Source organism: Melospiza georgiana, chromosome 19, assembly GCF_028018845.1.
Source record: "Melospiza georgiana isolate bMelGeo1 chromosome 19, bMelGeo1.pri, whole genome shotgun sequence".
Classification (NCBI taxonomy): domain Eukaryota; kingdom Metazoa; phylum Chordata; class Aves; order Passeriformes; family Passerellidae; genus Melospiza; species Melospiza georgiana.
Genome location: NC_080448.1, coordinates 5,673,030 through 5,695,874, shown reverse-complemented (window position 1 = coordinate 5,695,874; position 22,845 = coordinate 5,673,030). Strand labels below are relative to the sequence as shown.

At 44.5% G+C, this 22,845-nt stretch overlaps 1 protein-coding gene across 4 annotated transcripts in view; it reads left to right on the top strand.

Annotated features, from left to right (window-relative positions):
- The first annotated feature begins 3,583 nt into the window (after positions 1 to 3,583).
- CLIP2 (CAP-Gly domain containing linker protein 2) overlaps positions 3,584 to 22,845 on the top strand; it is a 311,706-nt gene continuing 292,444 nt past the window's right edge. For 3 of the 4 annotated variants that reach the window (XR_009115389.1, XM_058037409.1, XM_058037406.1), the window contains exon 1: positions 16,738 to 17,096. The gene's annotated coding sequence lies outside the window, so the exon portion shown is untranslated. Of the gene's footprint in view, positions 3,702 to 16,737; positions 17,097 to 22,845 lie in introns of those variants that run through there. The other variant, XM_058037407.1, reaches the window with a different exon arrangement.

Here is a 22,845-nt window from a genome sequence, read left to right as displayed (position 1 = left end):
GCTGCTGATAAGCACTCACAGGACAATAAGCAAGGCAAATGATAAGGATTGTTGCAGAGAGCCTGATGACAGATTGTGTGATATGTTCCTGCTAACAGTTGAAATGTGGTTTTGAGCATGGACTCCTAAAGAGCTGCAGCCCTGGTGTGGGCAGGAGCTCTCACAGTGGTTTATCAAACACAGAACAAGTATTTATTGAAGACACAATATTGCTAGGGATATGTAGCAGGCACATGTGAGCTGAAAGCTTTAAAACCCATCATATCCCAAAATCCAAACACTTCTTGTTGTAGTCTGAGTTCACAGGATACATCCAGAGTGAAATGAATTCCAAATTCAGTGCTGAAATAGCAGAACTTTGGATGTGTCATCAGCAATGCCTAAATACATGTGCATGCAGATGTACTGTGTTATCCTGAAAGGAGAATACTCCTGAATTTAAAATGATCCTTTCAGAGCTCTCTCCCTCACACCCCAAAAGATGTACAGAACAGCTTACTAAGTACTCATAATCAGCACAGAGTACAGAGAAAGGCTTTCTGCTGATGGTTTATTCATCAGTGGGAGTGATCCTCTTCAGTCTATTCAAACAGCATCTACTACTAGTAGTGGAGATCCCCATCAGAGAAATAAATCATGATCTTGGCCCAGCAGCAAGGAAGTCCCAGCTGCAGATTCTTGAGGTGTTTGGAACAGGACTTCTACAGATCATATGGAAGCTCCTCTCAGACCAGCTCTAGTCCCCATGGGGAAACTGAAGCCCAGCACAACATGTTTTGTCAGAGAGTTGAGTAAATGCAGAAGTTGTGGCAAAAGAATTGCTGCTTTGCATGCTATGGTTGGTGAAAGTGAGGGTAGCTTGTTTGGAGTTTGAACAACAAATTGAAATTAGAACACACTAAAAGTGAGGCAGTAGCTGCAGACAGTGAAAAGCAAGAGTGAGGGTGATGTGAGGTGTAAAACCCAGAAATCAATAGAAATAAAGCATGAGAGGAAACTAACTTCAGGCAATTGTTAACAAAAAGTATGGATCTGTAAATTCAGTAATAAATATTTCTCATGTGCAGTGGTTTGGGGAGGGAGGGGAGAACCATTTACCATTCAAGGCTGTTTTGCTTTTGGGTTAAATCTGTGAGTTCAGCTGACTGTTACTGTTAGGGCTAACACTCATGCATGTTTTCCTGCAGGTGTACAAGGCCAGGGGCTGAGACCTTAAGCTGCAGTACTGAGAGAAGTTCCTTGGGCTGTGCATTGCTGGCCCCACTGCTGCAGTTCCAGCTGCAGCCGCTGCAGTTTGACAGCCACAGGTGGGTGACAGAGCTCAGATCACCTCACTGCCAGGGCCTGTGCACTCTGCAGTCCCCTTGCAGGCTGTTCCCTCTCTGCCCTCTCTCACACAGCTAGGCTGGAGACAGGGGAATGAATTCTCGTGCTACCAACCTTTTCATCTTGTGCTCACTGAGGCTGAAAGCAGAGAGCAGAGCTAGAGCAAGTAGTGGAAGTAATGGTGGGGCTGTTAGAAGGGAGACTGGACTGGTGCTTCATGAACTGGGGCATCACCACATTAGGAGCTTTGCTGGGCCTGACGTGTCTGCACCCAAGACTGACAGGGCCCTGATTCCTGTGCTTGAGCACTAGAGCAAACTGGGACAATGCTGTCAGCATATACAGGTATTAAACTTGTAGCATCATGTCCATTCTTCATGTGTTTATCCATCCAGTGGCCCTGGGGTACAGCTGTGCTGAGCTAATTTTATGGGTACCCTTTAAAATCTCTTGCTAAGTGTAATGCCTGAGGTCCCACATTTATTTCCCTTTTTATTTCCCCATCCACTGCCTCATCCTTCCTCTTGTGCATCTCCAAGAGCAGCAAAGCAACAGCAGCTCACCAGCACACTCTGGGTAAATACAAAGTGACACCTGAGCACTTTTATTTGCAGCATCTCATTGCTTTTTACATTTTCATTAATTACGTTAAATCTTTTTTTAATGCTGCCACACAAAATTTTAAGCAGCGTGCCACCAACATCTGCAGTTAGGAAATTCATAGTGCTGGAAGTGAGGCAGGGCACAGGTCATGGTGACAGAGCAGCTGGAAGATCAAGTTCAGCTTATTGCTACTGGGAGACTCTAAAGTTGCACATATTTACAATTCTTTTCTATAAGCATCTGAAAATATTTCTCTGTTTTAAGCCAGAGAAGCTTTATTATGATTTTTCTGCATGTGTTGAGGCATTTGTCCAGAGCTTTACACTAGGTTACAAGAAAAGGGTGCAGCAGCAGTGACCAGCCAGTCCTACTCTCCTGCCCTTTGGGTGCTTAAGACTGAAAATGGGACTGAGAGTTCCTTTCCTTTTCTCCTTTAAGCACATAACAGAGAGGAATGAGTGTCCAGCCCAAGTCCAGCTGCGTGGTTACAGCTTTAGTCAGTAGAGGGAGTATGGAAACCTGGGTTAAAGGCACACAGGTCACCCATGACATCCAGGAGAATTGACTTTCTCCTAGAATTCCTCTTTGGTCTGCAAAACCAGGTGAATTCTCTACACATACATTGTTCCTAGATGCCAAAATGCAGCTGTTGGCTCCTTACACGGTCAATGAATTGAAAGTGCAGGAGAGGGGAATGATCTTTTGTGCTTGACATGCTTTTCTTCTGGTGCAGCTTCCCTGGGAGCACCTGCAGTTGGGGCTGGTGTGGAGCATCACCTTTCCTCCTCTGTGTCAGGATCTCATGTCACCATTAGTGACTGCAGCAGGGCTCTGTTTGCTTCCAGGGAGGACACAGCCTTCACCTTCTCACTGAGGAAGCTGAGAAAGTGGCTCTGTGCATGACTCACTGCCAAATGTCAATGTTGCAATGAGCATCCTGCAGAGCAAGTGCTTGCTGGGGCTCCCTTGTGTAAGGGGAAGGATCCTAAAGAAGAAGAAGGAACCTGATGGATCTGTGAGCTTTCTGCTTGAAGACTCAGCCCCAAGCTGGTGCAGAATCAGAGGAATGATTTGGGGGCTCTGATTGGTACAATCCAAGAGTTTGAAATGGAGGTAGGCAATATGGGTTCATGCATTCTTTTACCAGTGTGCCACTCTCTTTGTGTTTTCAGATGTAACACTTGGTCTCTGTTTCTCATAAAAATGGGAATGTGGAGTGGCTTGATTTATGTTTACCAGAAACTTCAAAAGAAATTTGCAACAAATCTGGTATAAAGCGAATTGTACTTTTTAAAGTCACAAAGTAACATTATTCAAGTATTATTCAAGTCAAGTATTGCTTGACTTTTGGTCAGACACCATGTAGCCATGATACAGCACAGTGCTGCCAGAGTGCATGCAGCATTTGTACTTTCTGTGCTCATTCCTTGCATTAGCAGTCTGGGAACATTCTCCCCTGACTGCCCCTAATTGGTTCTGCATGGCATTATGCAACCCATTTCAGTTCCTCTAGTCTCTTAAATGCTGGGCAAAACTTCATCAGAGACCTTGTCTGGCTGAATGCAACAGAATAAATCTTAACATTCATCTGCACTTATTCTGTACATGGCACAGATGGAAATGCAATATCAATATCAACAGTCCAGGCTGTGGAACTCTGGATTCATTCAAGTCTGCAGAGCATGGATTTAGAAGTATCAGAAGGAAGAGCTGCTGTATTCCAAGGCAGCAAGTTCCTAAAGCATAAAGGATGAATTTAGCAAAAGGTCAAGGTAAGTGTCGAGTCTGGTTTGATTTAAAATGCTCATGATAGAAAATGTGAGAAAAATAATAAAAATAAAAATGGAGTTATTATCTTCAGATCTCTGTGTGCATTTTTCTGCCTCTCCTCATGTGTGTGGGTTTTTGTGTTGGTTTTTCCTCTTCCTTTCATTCTGACTGCTCTGCTATGACTTGTTTCTCATTTGCTCATCCATACAAGGGAGATATTCTGAGGGCTAAAATTCATTAGGCAGTAATTAAAACAATGGAGTAATTAAAACAATGGAGTAATTAAAACAATGTAAAACATTTACATTTCTTCTGTAGTTTTCAAGAAATAACTCTTCTCCATGTGTCATCTCTTAGGAAGTCTGTCAGAAAGCAACAAGTAGCATCTTTCTTTCCCTTAAGATTCCAGAATTCAAGCTCAGGCTTCTCAGAAAGTTTTTGTTAGTGTCCTGTGCGAAATAATTAAAGTCAGAACCAGTCAGTGGTGATGGAAAGGCTCCTGAGGGGAGGCACAGCCAGTGCTGGGTGTTGGGTTTGAGCTGTGAGGGACTGATGGCTGTTCCTGTGCACACAACTGGAGGTGACAAAGGACATCTGCACCTTCACATCATCTCAGGAAAGCAAAGGATTGCAGAGGATTGTTTTCTCTGCTGGTAACAAGGGGGGTCTGTTATTGGGGGCACAAGGAAATGGAAGAGGGCTGTCTGTCTGTCTGGGAAAAGATCTCTTTTCCCATGAAGGTGCTTATTCTGGCCTCAGGAGTGGTCCTATTCTGAAAGGCACTTGCAAAACAATCTTCAGAGTGATGTGATTTTGGGACATGAGTGAAGAGTGGCATAGTGGGGAGAGGAATTACCCAGAGAACTCAAAGTAAAAACTTGTACAAGTGGCTGGGGTAAATATTAAGCTCCCCCAACTAAACCTTGAGGGGATCCCATCCTTCAATGCATCTGTGCTGACTGCACATCTTGGATTGCCCCTCTGAGGCAGTGACTCCCTGCAGGATCCCCACTGCAGGACAGCAGCTGAGTGTGTTCCCCTCTGGGTCAGCACACAGACATTCTGGGTGCAGTTTGCCCTTTGGGATCCTCTTTCCTATCCCCTAAACATCATTTGTCCTGGAGATTTCCAGACATTCTGGGTGCAGTTTGCCCTTTGTGATCTCCTCCCTACCCTGGCAGGAAGGCTGCAGGGAAAGCAGCTTTCATCCTTCCACCCTGCACCCCTGCCCCTCCTCCCTGGTGTCCTGGACACTCGCCAGCCTGTGACCAACTGTCCCCAAGAAATATTTGCTTCCTGTTTTTTTTTGCTTAGACCTCCAGAGGCCTCGTTTTTCATGAATAAAATATGAGCTGTTCTCCTGGAGCCATGAAGGGAGGAAACCACTGCCAGTGCTTTTTATTGCTGTGGTTGCTGATGCCTCTGGCCTCACTGACAAGGAGAACAGAGGAGAGAGGAAAGGGCTTGAGAGTTTAGTCCAGTGGCTGTTTGCAGTGTGAGCTGTGCTGTCTGGAGCCAGCACTGAAGAACAGCTGACTTTGTAATACCTTATTTTAAGCAGTTTGTAACTAAGGAATTAAAACATTGCAGTTTGAACTGAAATTTTTGATGTCTAATGCTTGGTTTTCAGTCTCTTCCCCACCTTTTTTTCCCCTTCTTATTTTATTATCTGTCCAGATGAATGCAGAGTTGTACAATCTCTTGTCATAGCTGAATCACACTTTGATTTTTCCATGAGTTTCAAGAGTTTATCAAGATTCTTTTGCATTAGCTTAAGTTTTCTTGCAGCTCCTCTTGTCTTGGCACTTTGTTCAGATTTAATAGACAGGATATGCAAACAATAATATTAAATAATAATGTTTACCCTGGTGGTTACAGTGCTTGAGCTCCTACTTTGAAGACTTAATAAATGAAGTGAAGGGATGTCAAATACTACTTTCTTATGAGTAAATACCAAAAGTATTTACTATGGGTTTTTTTTCCTGGGCTTTAGGAACTATTATCCCCTAAACATCATTTGTCCTGGAGATTTCCAGGCTGCCAAGCAAAGCTTTTTGTGTTGGTATTTCTTTTGACTTTTGTACTGGTACCAGAGCTGAGATCTGAGACTGATTCCCACACCATTTCTGGATCCTCCTTAATAATTCTCCTAAGACAGTCCCCAAATTCAGTACTCATCAGCTAAGAACAGGTCAGTTTGATAGATATATTTTTATCATTATTTCCAAGTCTATTCTGGGATTTAGCTTTCCAGTTCTGCATGTATGCTTGTCAGTGACATTTTGATAGAAACTTTACCTGAATGGCTAAAAACCTTTCATGCAGCTGGCACATTTACTGGAAAAAAGATGCTGCCAATACACATGTGGCAAAACTAAACCAGGAAAGTTTGAAATGCCTTGCCCAAGAAGAGAGAGGTTTGGCCTTTATTCCCTATACTTAGCACATTTGACTTCCTTCTTTAATGACTTAAACAATTACATTTGTGCAGGATTTATGCATATTAATAAGCATGTCTGTGTGCATGTATTTACATATTTGTACATGCAGGGTATTTGTGTAGGACACTGTATAGGTTTGGTTAAACAGAAGCTGACCAATAGCTCAGAAAAAGGTCTTAGATTTTGAAGAATATTAGTTTCAATCTCTAGACATGAAATGCAGATTCTTCCACTTGTACAATGGATATTATTTGGTTATTTCATCCACTTCTTAAACTAAGTTGTTCAAGGCATTTGCTCTATATTGCAGTTGTTGTTCATGTAAAATATGGTTTATTGCTACACTAGAGGAGGATTCTTAGTCAGGCAAGGTGCTTCCCAAGCAGTAGGGCTGTATAAACTGTGTGCTTTAAGTCCTCTGTGATTATACTGTTCTTCAGAGACATCCCTTTTTGTCTGATCAGTGAATTCCTACTTTAAAACCTCCTGAAATGCCATGGCATAAGGTGATAAAGGTGCTGAAAGGTCACAAAATGTTACATCTTGTCATTAGGGTGAACATGAGCTGGGCTTGTGCTGTTGCTTTCTCTGCCTTGCAGGGTTCATCTGTTGATGGGTGATACAAACACTGATGCCACCTGCACTGAGTTCTTCCACTGTAGGAGACTTGCTGGAGTGGAATAGAGAAATGCAGAGCTGCAAACACAATCTTTGTTGTAAAGTGCATCTACAGCAGCTTTAAAAATGGGATTGATTGTACAGATTATCTGCCAGAAGCTTCACTGGGCTTAACTGTGAGTGGATGGTTTGACCTAATACAAGCAGAATACAGCAAAATCCCCCTCATGAACTTCCCTTGTATCAGTGTAATAATCACAACTGTCCTTAGTAAACCTCATCCCAGAATGGAAATATTACTTACAGAAAATAACCTCAGGGTACAGTGCTACAGCATGCTGTGTGCACACATGCACATCAAGTGAAAGGTGTACAGAGGAACCTGATATACCCCACCTGGTCTAGATTGTAGATTATAAATCAATTTATTAGAACTGGAATTTTATGGAAATGAATGATTGAAAAGATAGCAAATGAAGTAGACTTTATTTCCCCAACACATCAGTCAGTGTAAGCAAGGTATTTGAGCTCTTTATGTAGCTGGAAAACAGAGTAGAAGGGAAGAGTATAATTTAAAAATCCTATGCTACAGCAAAGTGGATCTTTATTGAAGAAATGAAGGGTTTAGAAAATAAAAGCTTATGCTATCTTTTAATGACATCCCACTGCACCTCAAAAATACAGCACAGGGAATCCTGATTAGGGAACTGTGCACTTGCTGTGCAGCTGATTAATCTAATTGATTTTCTGGAGATACTTCCTGTAGGTGGAGTTTAACCTGGATATATGACTTTTGCTAAATTGGGGCTGCTATTCCTTGTTGAACTCGGCAGGCTGGGAGCACAATGTGCTTCTAGCAGTGGGTGCTTGGATGAAGTTTCATGGCAGTGGTGACAAAATCATCTCTCACTGAGACAAGCTCATACAGGCCAACTGTGGGATGTGGGTTGTGGAGCTGGGAAGTGATTGCAAAGATCAGGGATTCCAGGAGAGATGGGTGGCAGGAATGTGGGTTGTGGAGCTGGGAAGTGATTGCAAAGATCAGGGATTCCAGGAGAGATGGGTGGCAGCAGGTCCTTGCTGAGGCCTTGGCTTTGGCAGTCCCCAGGCACATTTCCTGTGAAAACAAATGGCACAACTGTTGTGGGACAGGTCTTGTTTTGTGTGGGAATGATGCCTGCCTCCTGCAAGTCCACACTGGTACAGAAGTATTTCACTCTTCTATCTGCTCTGGAATATAGGCTTACAATATTTTTCATACACTTGGCACCTCTCAAAACAGCACAGTCCCAAGGCAGCAATGATGGAGTGGTTCCAACAAGGTTCTACTTTCTTTTCATCTGCTGCCCAGATTGACCTGCTTATGTACTTCTAGATCTACCAGGGACACAAACTGGCCTTTAAATATAGCAATATGGGGTTTTTGCAATGTGGGCATAGGGAGAGTGAAACTGCTCTGCAAGTTTGAAGTGCTGTCTACAGGGGTTATCTCTAATATCTTCTTTATGTTCCATGAAACAACTTCAGGGCTTCAGTCACATCAATCAGCCCTGGGAAGAAGGATCTGCATGAGCAGATTTTGTAAGTGGGGAAATTGTTAGACTTGAGCTCCTTGACTATTGGGACTTGAAAGTCACAGCAGTGTGTCATTTGCAAGGCAATTCTCTCTGGAAGTGCAATATGGCTTTGTTTTACCATCTTGATGTCACAAATCATTAATAATCTCTTAAATCTACCCCACTTGCAAACAAAAAAAACCCCCAACAAGGTGCAATCATTTGTTTGGATTTTTGGTTGGTATTTGTAGTCTGCTTAAAAATCACAGCTTTTGGTGTGATACATAGGTGTGAATGCAGGGACTTTCTCTGCCAAACTTGCCTGGATACAACAAATAAATGAATTTCAGTCTGTTGGGAGGACAGCTGTTGCCATGACATTTTAAGCCCAGTTTGGAAGTATGTTCATCTCTTTTCTTAGCATGCTAAATGGGCATTATATGGCTTAATTTATATTTGTGTTTTGCATTAAAAAAAAGGTTATTTTAATTTCTTATTTGCTTTCTTCAATAAATATCTCAGATAGTAACCTGCTATTTCTGTTCTGTTACCACAGACATTCCTAGAAGTATTGCAGAGGATGTGAAATGGAAGGTACAGGTGGATTACTGACTGGAACAGGCCAGATGCCTGTTCAGGCAAACACCCCCTTTGAGAAGCTCACTGTTAGCACACGCTCAAAGAAAAGAGAAACAAACCTCAAGTGTGATATACAACAATCATAGAATCTGTTCAGAGAAGTTTACTTTTCTTCAAGAGTTGAGTTGTCTCATACTTTTAAATTTTAATTAGAATTACCATTGTTACTGCTGCAATATAACTATGCTAATTACCTCTAATATATTCTGGGATTGAATTCCACAGGATAATTTACCTTAATTGTATTTTCCCACTTGTTAGCTTTATATTTGAGGTTTTTTCACTTATTAACTTCACATTTGTTGTATATAATATTGAGCTCATCTGTCAGTACTTAGGGCTGGAACAGAGAAGGCAGCATTAGCTGTTTGAATGTGTGCCTTCCATATTCATTCTGATGAGTTAAAGCACTTTACAGATCAGGTTAGTATCATTGTTTCTCTTTTGCTGTTGGGAAAGCAGTTGCTGACATGGAGGGAGTTTCCATTTTACACCAGCAGTAAAACCAAAAATTGGATTAGGATCCAATTCTCATGTGTTGCTGTGCAGTGCTCTACAGAACATCACACTGGCTGCATTTTCACAGTGATTCTTTCTTACTGGAACATATGTAGTTCATGTAGTGCAATTAATACAATTAAATTGACAGGAAACTGAAGGAGTGTGTGCAAGTTCCTGGATCTGGGTTATATCACAGCATTTGACAGCCAAAATCCATGTTATAAAGGATTTTCTGTAATAAACATTCTAAAATGAAAATGAACACCTGGCAAAGGATCAATTTTCTCAGCCTTTCTACATCTGTTTTAGTAAGGCTGGGATTTTTGGGAGTCAAGGCTGCCCTTAGCTCCTGGCAATCCCTGCAGCAATATCCAGTTGGTGATTGAGGTCATTTGGGGCATCTTGCAACTCTCCTGTCACAGGACATATTATTTCTACATAAAGAAATAACCTCCTTTTATAAACCTTTTAATAATATTTTTGCATTAGAAAATAACCTCTTTTTTTATAAACCTTTTCTTTAAACCTTTTACCATCTTGCTGAGCACTGAAAGCAGGGATCAGTGGATGGTTCTGCAGTGCTCTCCTGGTGACAGGATAACAGCCTGTTCCATCAGTCCTGAGACATGATGTGCTGAGGGTTTGGGTATTTATGCTCTGCCCATTACTGTGGGCAGTATATTTATTTATGTATATATATATATTTTTTTAATGCTCTGCCCAATACTGTGGAATTTAAATTAGGTCAGACATGGTCTTTGGTTGAAACCTCTCCTTAATTAAAAATATCAATTTTTTGGCAGGAAGCAGAGGGCAGTTAGTTGTACAGTTGACAGACTCCTACCTTACACAGGAAAATTGCTGCTATTCCATACCTCACATACAGCTCTGGCAGAGCTCATTATTGTGAGATTTACATCACACCCACCACACAAACCTGTTTGGGACCAGCTGGCTGCTTTAGTGACTGGGAATCAGTGGACTGGAGGTGATCCTGCATGGGACTGTGGGCCTTCATGCTCCAATTTTTCTCATCTGCAAGTTGCTACAAAGATTGTTCCTTGTGTGCCTTGGCATCTCCTGGGAAAGCATTCCCTATGTTAAATTACAGAGTCAGAGCCTTTTTAAGGATGGTTTTGCTTTTCTGGAGAATTAAAGGCTGAGAAACTGAACTGGATGTTTCAGTGCCCACAGCCACAGCAGCAATCCAAGCCATGTCCAGGCACTGCCTACTGATGACATTTTAAAATCCTGGTTTAAGTGTCAAACTGAAGCCTCATTTCCCTCCCCTTCCCCATTAAACACAGCTTTGGTTGTAGGTACTGAAATATTTTTTGAAGTCTTGGACAGAGATAGGAAATTTTTCATCCTGGCTCCTGTCCCTCAGCTTTGATCCTCTAACATGCTCCAGTTCATGAAAAGGAAACAGGATTCTCCTGCCTCTCACAGCACATTCTGTAGCTCTGCTAGAAAACATCTGTTGCTTCTTTTGGGTCTAAAACAGTCTTTGTGGCCAGGCCCAAACAACATGGAAACAAACAACTTTTTTCTTTTTTCTCACAAAGTACAGGGTGGCTCCAGTTTGTTACAGAACTTAATTAATGAGGTCAGAGAACACAATAAATCTTGACACCCTTGGTGACAACAAGAAGAGCTATATACGCGGGAATAATTTTTTGACATCCAATAAAAAATATTGATCTAGAAGGAATTTTGATTTGCAATGCACTGAGACTGAGCTTGGAGAGTTTGTAGGCATGCTCATGATGTTTTGACAAGTGGAAAAATGCAGAGTTGCCCCATTATGGTGGATCTTTGTCTCCCTGTTTTTTGGAGGACACATGGAATTATACAGGGAATTATCAGAGGTTTATAAAACAGGCTATGCTTCTCCTAAACAATAGACTATAGGACACTACACTGGGAGCCCTACAGCTGGATTGAATGTGTATAAAGAGAAGTGCAAGAACTGGATGAAGAACATGATAATGCCAGGATCTGGTTACCTGGATTCTGTGTGTTAGACGGGCCTTTGGACAATAAACTTATCCCTCTCAAATTGGATTCCAAGTCTACAAAATAAGGTGGGTTTTGCTCACCTTTGAGGTCAGGAGGCTTACAAGTCTCTTTTATCTCTGTGCCAGCATGGGTAAGTGCAATTGGCAGTTGCCCTGATCTTTGAAAATGAACTAAGTAAAGGACAGTGTGCTCTTTAGTCTTGATTTAGACAAGCAACAAGGTTTAGGGCCTTTAGGGCAATGATGGAGTGGTTCCAACAAGGTTCTACTTTCTTTTCATCTGCTGCCCAGATTGATCTGCTTATGTACTTCTAGATCTACCAGGGACAAAAAATGGTCTTTAAATATAGCAATATGGGTTTTTTGCAATGTGGGGATAGGGAAAAGAAACATAACAGGGAAAATAAATATGTGGTACTGTGCTGGAATGATTTGTTCACTACTTAACCTCTGGTTTTTTGCTGTGTTGTTCCCTGCCACCCATGAATAAGATGTTATGCTCATTACTGCCAAATCTCCCTTCAGTCTCTCCATGCTCTGATCCTCCTGTATTGCTTTTTTTTCAGTCATGCTTAGTTGTAGATGTTTGACTCTGAAATGCAGATGTCAACCAACACATTTCTGTTTCAGCTGAATGAACAGCTATGTTCACAGATATTATTTATTCTCTCTATGATTCATTTACTTCATCTGTAAAGAGGAGCTTCATCCTCAGATGAAAGACTGACAATAATCTACTGACTTAATAAAAGAGCAAATTCTCCACTTCCAGTGTGAACTTGCATAGGGTATTTGGACAAACACAGAATTTCAGAAGGCCTTCACTTAATGGATGCTGAATTTCTCTGAACATCCACTTGCCTTTGGGCTCATGGGCAGGAAACATGAAAATGGCACTGTTTTTTCAATCGTGCAGCATGATCCATCTTATTGTTTTATTTTTCTGTGGAGTGCTGTCCCACATTCCTTGCAATCACTGCTACTGCAGCAAGGTAGTTTACTTTCAAAATGTGGAACAACAGGAACTAGGCTGTGTTAATGATTAAATTATACTGATGGTTGGAGTAAATTTAAGTAACAGCTAATGCACTAATTTCAGTATAGGAAACACACTAAAAAAGCAGTAAGAGCTCCTCTTGATCTTCATAATTAATGAGAACTGCCATGATCCTTCAACATATTTCTGCCCACACTTCCTTTTATGTTAAGAAATAGACAGGAACTCACAGAAGTCAACTGTAGAAACCTTTCCCAGAGCTCTTTCCAGCACACTGCACAAGCCATGTGTGTTCCCCTAAAGGGTCCTGGAGCCAGACCTTGCCCATGTTATCCTGGCCAAAAGTCTCATTTCTTCCAGTGAAACAGAACAAAGTGATGCCTTCAGACAGGAGTGCATCCAGCACACACCTCTGAGCTGCATGTACCCAAATAAGCTCCATCAGCTGTGCTGAGTGTTCCTGGAAGGGAGATGAGTGGGATTCTCATCACTTAACTTTAAACATCTCATTTGGCTAGTTCTCAAATATCTCTTTAATTCATGGATGGAGGAGAGCATCATTAGAGAGCAATTTATCCTTTTTAGGTGCCTGCAGTACAATAAGAGGAATTCTACCCCAGAGTCTGTTCCTCTGCACTCATTATATAGAAAGCCTAGAGAGTTGGCTTGGATATAAATGTCTGAAGATGAGGGGTTTCTCTCACCTATCTAGACACAACAGAATCTGCTGGATATTAGAGGCCTTGTGGTGGCTCTGGGTCAGATAACAAATGCCTGAAAACACGTTGCCACTTGGCTGAGTCATTGCAACCATGCAAGATCTTAATTTTCATTTAAAGACTGTTTATAAGAAGTTTCTGAACTTTAGTCTTGGCCTAGAATGAGTAAGGCCTAAAGCAGCCACTGATCCTCAAGATAAGGTCTTTCAGCAGCTCTGTAATCAAAGGAAAAAAACAGCTTTTTTTTCAGATCACTGCTTTAATCTTGTTCCTCCCACCAGTGCTGGAATTTTGTGTTCTGCCCCCAGATGCAGAAGGCTCTTTATAGTGTCAGCCTGACTGAACAGTAGGAGCTTAGGCTGTCATTGCAGCTGCACCTTTGAGGTGCTGGAAATCACAGAACTGAAAGTTGACAGTAATGAAGTTGTGCAATATTTTCAAATGTAGTTTCTGCCACCACTCAATTCCCACAGTACAGAGGCAGGGATTTATAGGCCTGTGGTAGGGAAAAGAATGTAGGGATTCAACTCAAGCCCTTGTTGGCACCTGGGGTCTTTGTGCCACCCCTTCATGTGGCCTTTATGTGAATTGACATCTTTAAAAGTTGCTGTCTTTGGGGAACAAGTGAAGGATTGGGGCATTAGGGTGGGTAACTTACTGCTATGTGACAAGCTGAGTGTCTCATCAGCTCTTTCCAGAGAGGTGCTTTATCTCTGATGCTGGTGAATAAAATGGAAAGGTACTTCAACACTTTGGCTGTCTTTATTTAAAAAATATAGATAACAGCAAAACACAAAATGTTTGCTCTTTTTGTTTCCCTAGATGCAGGCATGAGTATTCCCTTGGTTTTTGTGCTACATTGTCTGTGTGATGCTTCTGTTTGTCAGAGTAATTTAAAAGAAAACAGCAGTAAAGTTTTTTAGAGATCCCAACAGCTAATGCAAATACTTGTCAAATCCCAGCAATGGATCACTCAAGTGGAGACAGTTTTGCCTATCTGTGAGAAGCCACCTTTCAAAACAAGATATATATCATATCAGAGAAAACAAGAGAGTAGTAGAGAGTATTATCAGGCAAATGTGATAGCCCAGAGATGTCAGAGATTACATACCAGTTCTCTACATATAATGGTTTAATTAAAGTCATTATTCTGCTCACCTGTGTAAAATTAACAATTGCGTGTCTCCTGTGCTCTCCCTTGTCTGGGACATCAGTTAGGGATTCTTTGCCTGCACATAAGCTCCTGTGAATAAAGAAATGGTTATTGGGAAATAGTAGTGTCTGTGGGATGATGGCATTTCAACATTTATAGTCATCCTGAAGCTTTGTGACAAGCAGGAACAACAAAAGCTGAGGGACAGCTTTGTGGGAGAGCACTTGATAGAAGACACAAATTCAAATCTACAGGCACTTCAGCCACATCACTGCCAGAGCTCTGTCCCTGGATGATCCTTCCTGCTCTCCCTGGGAATTCCCAGGAGAAGCTTAGCAGAGAGGCAGATTTGTCAAAATGATTCAAGGAAATGACTGCAAGAGCTGGGAACTTTTTTCTAGCTTCATCACATTGAAGCCAGTGGGCTTGATTCTCCTCCCAGAGCCACATACTTTTTGCAGGTGAAATATAACCCCAGACCTGCTGACCTTCTTTGTCATGCAGAACAGGGCTGTCCTTTAAACATTTATGTGGAAGTTATTTGTACTGATAACAAATTAGTGCATATAAAATTGAGCATAAAATTGTCCAATTGATCAAAAATGAGGTTTAACTTCTAAGCAATTCCTGATTTGAAATCCTACCCTGAAGCACCTGAAAATATTAAAGAGGATATTTTTTTTCAGAACTTCTTTAAATTTATACTCCTCCTTACCAAATGCATGTCTGCATATAATGCTTCTTGTTAGTCTCACAAAGGGAGATCACCATCATTGCTCTGCCACCTTTTGGGTAAGGAAAGAGACTTGGACCTAAGGATGGGGACTGACTGAGCTGGCATAGCAGGGGTGGAGCTGGATGGAGAAGTGAGAAGGTCTGTTGGAGCCCAAGCCTGATTCAACAGGCACCTTCTCATCTCACTCTTCTCCTGGTGCCATACTGTCTCCCTAGGCAACTACAGATTGGAGAGGAGACAAAAATTCTTGTATACAGACTGCAAAGCAATGACTTGAGCCTGGATGTAGGAAAATGTCAGGGAAATACAGTAAGTAGCAGTTGAAGCAGAGGCGTTGAAGTCAGGTGCTTCAGGTTCTATTTTTGGCTTGGACCAACCATTTCACTTCTGACTTTGGCTTCCTCCCTGCAAGATGAGAAATGAGGATGCCTACAGCTGCCTCCTGGGACTGGGTCATCTTGCTAAAGCCAGGACTGTCAAATCTCATATTCTGGGTGATGCTCAGTTGACCTCAGCTCTATTCTTCTCTGCTTTGCTGCCTGCACCTCCTTCATTTCTATCTCTGCTTTTTTGGGCTCCCACGGGCAAGTCAGAGCAGCGTCACAGCCACAGATCTGGGGATTGCTGCTGGGTGGGAGCCTCCTCTCTTTCTGCATACCCTGGGGCCTCCCACCACAGCATCTGATGTACAAAATATCCTGGGCTGCCCCTTGGGTGATGTGGGTGTCTGCAGAAGTAATAAAGTACACGGAGCAGAGTTATGGCCTTTGTGCCAAGCACTTTCACTCCTGTCTAAATTAGGGATGCAGTTTGAGGGCACAGGCACCAGACAGGTGCTGGAACATGTACAGAGAAAGGCAGCAGAGCTGCAAAGGGTCTGACACATAAGTGTAATGAGGAGTGGCTGAGGGAGCTGGGGATGCTCCTTTTCATGGAGAAAAGGAGGCTCAGGGGGGACCTTCTCACTCCCCACAACTCCCTGACAGGAAAGTGCAGCCAGGTGGGGTCAGACTTTGCTCACAGGGAACAAGAGACATGACAAGAGAAAACAGCCCCAAGTAGCACCAGGGGAGATTGGAAAATTTCCTGATCAAAAGGGTTGTCCAGCCCTGGCACATCTGCCCAGGGCAGTGGTGGAGCCACAATCCCTGGAGGGATTTTACAGATGTGCAGAATTAGCACCTGGGGACAGGGAGCAGTGGTGGCCTTGTCAGTGCTGGGGGAGTGGCTGCACTCCATGAGCTTTTAGGGGTTTCCTATCCTAAATGATTGTATGTCCCTGCTCCGTGGTATCCCCGTGCAATGTCTGCCCAGGCACGGCTCTGGGAGGGAGCAGCAGGAGGTGGTCAAGGCCAAGTGATGGTCACCACCTCAGCCCGGCCATCCTTGCTTTCAGTCAACGAGTTTCCAAGCTGCAGGTGTGTTCTCTTTGCTGCTTTCCCCGTTAAATCCCGGCTAATTGGGGGAGGTCTCTCCTTTCATTTTATGGGAAGCACCTCCTGCCCTTCCCTTCTTTTATCAATCAAAATCGCTACCACCTAAATTCAGGTGCGTCGGGAGAGCTCCTCCTTCCCAGAGCCCCATCCCAGTGCTGCGGGGACGGAGGCGGCGGCTCCAGCGAGCAAAATGCGATTTTACGATTATTTCTGATTTTAGAGCAGGAGCGCTCGGAGTTGCGGGCAGCCAGGAGGAGCCTCGGCGCTGCCTTTCCACCCTCCCACCCCATTCCGGGAGGCGCCAGGGCCCGGCAACCAGGAGGATTTCGGCGCGGGGCGGCCCCGGACCGGCCCCTTTGTTCGTGTGGGCCCGGCAGCAGCGGCGGCGGTGCCGGCCCCGCATCCTCCTCCGCCCCCGCTGCCCGAGCCGCCGCCCAGCTCCCTCCTCCTCCTTCTCCTCCTCCTCCTCCTCCCGGTTCCCGGCTCCGGGCTCGGCCGCGCAGGGAGTGGCAGGGCGGCTGCCGGCCGAGCTCGCATCCTGCGGCGGCTCCGAGCCCCCTGCCCCGCAGCAGGGCGGCACAGGGTAAGGGGGACAGCGGGAGGGACGGCACAACAAAGGGATGGATGGAGGGATGGATGGATGGATGGAGAGGGTGCGGGAGGAGCCCGGGCAGCGGGGATGCGCCGCTCGGTACCCGATGGGCGGCATTGTCCTTGGGCTGGGGAAGGCACCGAGCATCCCCGGCAGCCCGGCTGGCTCCCTCGGTGCTGCGGGAGGGGTGCGGGCCCGCCGGGGGCGCGCACCCTCAGAGCCCCGGGCCCGCCGGGGGGCGCGCACCCTCAGAGCCCCGGGCCCGCCGGGGGCCCGCTCCCCGCTCCTGGGGCACGGGAACGGCGCCTTGGAGCGGCCTGGTGCCATGGAGACCGACGTGGGAGGGGGTGTCAGCATCCGTGGCCGAGCGAGTTTTGGGTTTGGAACGGGAGGAAATTTGTCTTTTGTCTCTGGGAGGCTTGGCTGCTTGCTGGGCTCAGTGTCCTCGCTCGGGTTTTCTTGTTTAACGATCCAGATATGACATTAAGCACATCCTGCAGGATCTGATGTGGGTTTTTGTCTGGTGCGAGATGTGCCTCTGAGGAAGGCCCGGGTTGAGCTGCTGACATTGGCAGGAGCAGCCAGGCAGGTGAAGGAGGGATCTGCCCCTTTCACAAACAGCAAAGGATGTTTGGGGCAGCATCCAGGGATGAGACAGAGGCGAGGCAGGAGTTGTTATCTCCACAGTACCCACAGAGGCTGCAGCGGCGTTTTGGAAGCGCTGGGAGACAAAGCACTGTGTCAGCACCGAGTGTTATTTGCTGCTCTGCTGAGCATCAGTCTCACAGGCCTACAAACCTTGTCTCAGAAACTCATCCTGCTGGAATGGGTGTCAACTTTTACCTGTCCATCCATTCCTGCTGGCTAGAAGTGTTTCCTTGAGGGTGACTTGCAACTCAAGAACTGGTCTGCCTGTGGACAGAGATATATCTGGGGTGCCTGGCCAGGCTGGTCGGCCTCTGCCCAGCTGCCTGGTAAGAGCATTCCTGTCCCCATCAGTGCTCCAAGAGAGCCCCATTAATCAGCACGGGTTTGTCATTGCTGGTGTGGTGATGCTTTTGAACATCGTGCAGCTCCTGATTTTACATTTAGGTCTGAGATACAGCATTTTAAGAAATTACCTGCCTGCTGTTAGAGCCTGCCAGGGATTAGGAAGGAGGGAGTCTGCATCAAACAGCTGTGTTCTCAGGAAAGTTGTCACTGCCTACCAGAAATCTCTGGGAGTGCAGGACTTCAAAGGCTCAGCTCTGAGACACGGCACAAGTGACAACATTAGCACCAGCCCCTGCAGCACAGCAGGGAGAAGCTGTGCTGGAGCCTGTCTGTCATCTCAGGAGCAGAGATGTGGGGCTGCCTTCACTTAAGGGAAACCTCAAAAAACCTGGGGTTTTTTAAGGAGATGCTCTTAGAATCAGTATAGATGGGATATCTGCTGAGGCCAAGGTTGGTATGGGCTCCTCTAGCCTTGCAGGCTGCCATAATCTGCAAGCAAGGAGCAGTTCTTGGTGTGTTTCCTCTTTATCCCACTTGTACTTTTTGGTTTAGCACAAGAAGTGATGGAGAACCCAGAGTGGGGGTTCTGGTACCAAGGGATGTGGCTCTGTGAGGAGATCCAGGTTGATTCTTTGTTGTGCTATTGGGTGGTTAAAATGGGTCAAGGTGTGTGTTCCACCTCCTGATTGATGCTGTTGGGTTTATTTATCAAAATGCTGCCTCTGTCCATGAAACTTGGGGAAATGAATTCTTTTTTCTTTTTTTCAGAGGGTGTTTTATCATTCTGGTGAGGACAGGAGACAGTATATAAAGCAAGTTCCATACCCCAGGTACCTGGTGTTGGTACCACTTTGCAGAGAGTACAATGCATGGCAAGATTAGATACTTTTAAAGCTCTGGGAAAGGCCAGGTTTGGGTAGCTAGACCTGGATGTGACTTGTTGCCAGCCTGTGTTAGACACTGTGTGCACTTATCTATAGAGATATCTACAGATATTTATGGAGAGATCTGTTTTTTCATGGATGCCTTTTATAAATACCTTGTGGCTCTTTTCCTCCCCATCTCCCAAGGGCTCAAGAATGACCAAGGAAGTTGCTGACATGGGTTGAGAGCACTATTTTTTGACTTAATGCCCCCAGTAATCAGTCTCTGGCTGTTATTCCTTTATCACTGTTCTTGTGGTGTTTATGGTAGAATTTCAGGTGTTGTTGGCCAGGGAGAGCACTTTGGATGATTGTCCTGGTAATGTCAAACTCCAGCATGACTTGGCCTTTGTTTTACTGGTCAGTTTTATAAAACAACCACTTTAAGTTGTTGAATAAAGATGAACAGTCCATGCTCACTCCAGAATCCCAGGTTAGAGTAAGGAACTGGGCTTGGTCTTTTTTTTGTGCCCTGTTTTCTCCATGTGGGTCCTCCCTGTCTCACCCCACGTGGCTGACACTGATGGGGACACACAGAATTCTCAGTGTGCCACTGCACAAAGTCTCTTTCTGCAGCACCCCCGTGCTCTTGGAGCCTTTCCCTGCTCTGCTGAGAGCAGCCTGTGTGCTCTGAGCAGCACAAAGCAAATGCACTTCCCTCATTGCTGCATTTCATTTCTTGCTGTTATGTGATTGTGCAGTAGCTCTTGTTGTGGAAAAATGACTTCTGTGCATGTGGCTGATACTTTCTGCTATTCCAGAAAAAAAAGATCCTACAGAAATCCCTTTTAAACAAAACCTACAGCAAGCTACAATGTTTCTGCATCAGGCTTTCTGGAAATCATTCCCATACACTGGTACAGTTTTTATTATCCCATTCTAAATAAGTAAAACTGGGTCTATAAAACAGCCATGGCTGGCCCAGATGCAGCATAAGCAAAGAAAGATGTGTGAAGAAATAAAGCCAACTTTTTCATATTTTTGTTGCCTTTTTTTTTTTGCTTCAGAATGATGGAATTAAATGTGATGCTGACTTGAACTGGCACTGAAATTAAGAGATATTTTCATTTCCATTATTAATTTCTATTGAGCTAATGTTTAATCACCTGCGTAGTTGCAGAGGAGTGTGGCACAGACTGGCAAAATTCCATGTTGCAGTTTCTGAACCTGTCATGGAGTCTCCATCTCCTCATCCCAGTCTGCTGAAGCACAAAGGGAATCTAAACTTTGGTTTATTTTGAGAGTTTATGCTCTGAGTTCTGCTGTTGATTCCCTTGATAATTCCATTTGTGCCTGTGAAAGCCAAATGATTATTTTGGAAAATATTTATACTTTGTGTCTGCAAAGTAAACACTTCAGAAGGACTTCCCAAGTGCTTTGATGGGTTAGATATTCAGGGAGATAGTGGTGCCATCTCTGCCACTGTTTTTTCAGAAGTCTTGAGAAAAATATTTTTTTTCCATCTGTTTCTCCCAGGTCCAAAAAGGCTGTTGTAATTCTGACCTCCTTTGAGGTTTGTGAATGAAATGCTCTGGGGATGTTGGGTATGTGGATCTTGGAACTTTTAAATCCCTTTCTGCTCCTTATAAATCCCTTTCCTGTGCTTTCACACGTGCTTCTTTTAAAAAGGTAATGCAAATTAAATTGTATTGCCTTTTCCAGAGCTCTTGGTCGAAATTAATTCTATTTTATTTTACTGAATAACTTGCATAGTGTAGTAAAGACCACGTGGATATTGGTTACACTGGGAAGATTCCACAGAAACTTCAAGAAATCATCTGATCCATCTGTCTGTTCCAGATTGGATCTGTCTTCACCTGTCATTCAAGGCAGGGGTTTGAAGATTTTTGTTTTTCAAGGAATAACGTAGCAATGCAGGAATTTGCACAGCCTCTCTGGGCAGCCTGGCTCAGTGTGAAGTGTTTTCTGTCGTGTTTTCCCCTTTGTTTTGTTGTTGTCATTGTCACTTTGCCTATCTGCCTGTTTTTGTACAAAAGACAAAGTGTTTCACTGACAAAAAGCAACACAATTTCTTTTGCAGCACCAACTTCTTTCGCAGCACATCCTCTGCTGGGGCAGGGGAGGTTTCCAGCCTGAGGCACCGCTCCTGACACAGTCCCTGACAAAGGATTTCTCTGGCTGATCTGTTCTATTTCTTCCTTTGGCATATCCCTCCCCTGTTTCCCTGTTGCACCATGCTCTGACACTTCTGTGTCCTGTAATTGGTACTGGGAACTCCTCAGCAGCCTGGCAGGCACCAACAGCAGCTGCCTGTTGGAACCAACAGCATTTCCCATCCTTTGTGGACGCTCACATTGATGACCTGCAAGTGCCTCCCCTGGATGCAGGGGCTGTCCTGGCTGCAGAACAAACCTCCCTACAAAAAGAGGCTTCTCCAGTTGTGTTTAATGAGCTTTGTAGCCTGATATTTGTTGTTTATATTGTGCCCTGTGCTGCCTCTGTGGTTCCCATCAGCATGAAGCTGGCCCTGCTGAATCAAGCCTCCTCCTTGGCTAGATTTAACATTTAGCTATTTGTTTTATAACTGAAATCCTTACTATGCAAATTGGAGCAGGTCAGTCTGCAACCTTGCATAAGTGCCTTTTTCTTTTTTCTTTTTTTTCCCCTCTGGACTTTTGTTTCCCAGCTGGTAAGTTTGGCATGTTGAGCTGATTCACCAACCATCCCTAATGGAGATTTAACGATGAAGAGTATGGCACAAAAATGCAGGTTTGTGTGGAAATGCTGCTGAGACAGAGGATGCCTGTTGGAGGAAGGATGTTTTGCCTTTCACTCTTTTATCTGTCTGTTTATGTGAGCTTTTACTGGGGCCCCTGTAGTAGCTTTTTGAACTTGCTGTGTCTCATCCATAGGAAAACTTTGTTTATATTTATGTATATCTCTAGTAAATACTGGCAATATCAATGCCTCCTGCATGTTTAATCTTGATGTCTGTGAAGCATCTGCAAGCACTATTCCTTTTTTAATTCTGAATCTCCCCAAAGCACATTGGCTAGGTGCTGGGAAGGTGTAGGAACACTCCCAGCACACTGACATGGAAATGTCAAAGTCAGGTGGTGCTTTTTGGTGATCATATGATTCAGGTTTATGGAGTGCTGTGATGCACTGTGCCTTAGGGTGCCAGCAGCTTTGATTGCCATTGTTAGGAGTGACAATTCAGCTTTTTCTCTTGCTTTTTGGCTGAAACACGACCAGTTTGAGTTAGAGATGTTGTGCCACTGCTCTGCATTGTGATGTAGGGAGGCTGCTGTTGTAAGGGCACTGTGCTTGCTTGGCTAGGTGAGATTGTATCTGATCTCTGTACAAATCATGATTGTGGCTTTGCCTGCACTAGTGGAACAGAAGCAGCCTGTGACTCTGAAGCTCCAGCTGGAACAGGTAGTGCTGTGGTACTCCAGGAGCAGGGTGGGCTGCTCCATCTGTCCTGCCTACTCATTTTTAGCACTGATCTGTCTGTGCAGACCCTTTCCTTTTGGCTGTTGGCATCTACACATCACAGACTGTTGTGTGTGCTCCTCAGTGGCAGGGCAGTGTCTGGACAGAGCTGCTGACAGAAACCAGGCTGAGCCTTACCCCAGCTCCTGCTGCCTCTCTGCTGCTGTGGGAGGAGGCTGGCACTGACAGCCTGGCCCAGATGTGGCAACATCTCCTGTTCCTGCCAGCCCAGCAGGTCCTGTGGGGTGGGCATGTGGGTCTGCACACCTCCTGTGCAATCTGACTGCACAGGGTGGGGATTTATCTTCTCCCTCCCTAGAAACTGCAATCCCAACTCCCATGCATTTCATCCTAGGGAGCCATCCTGT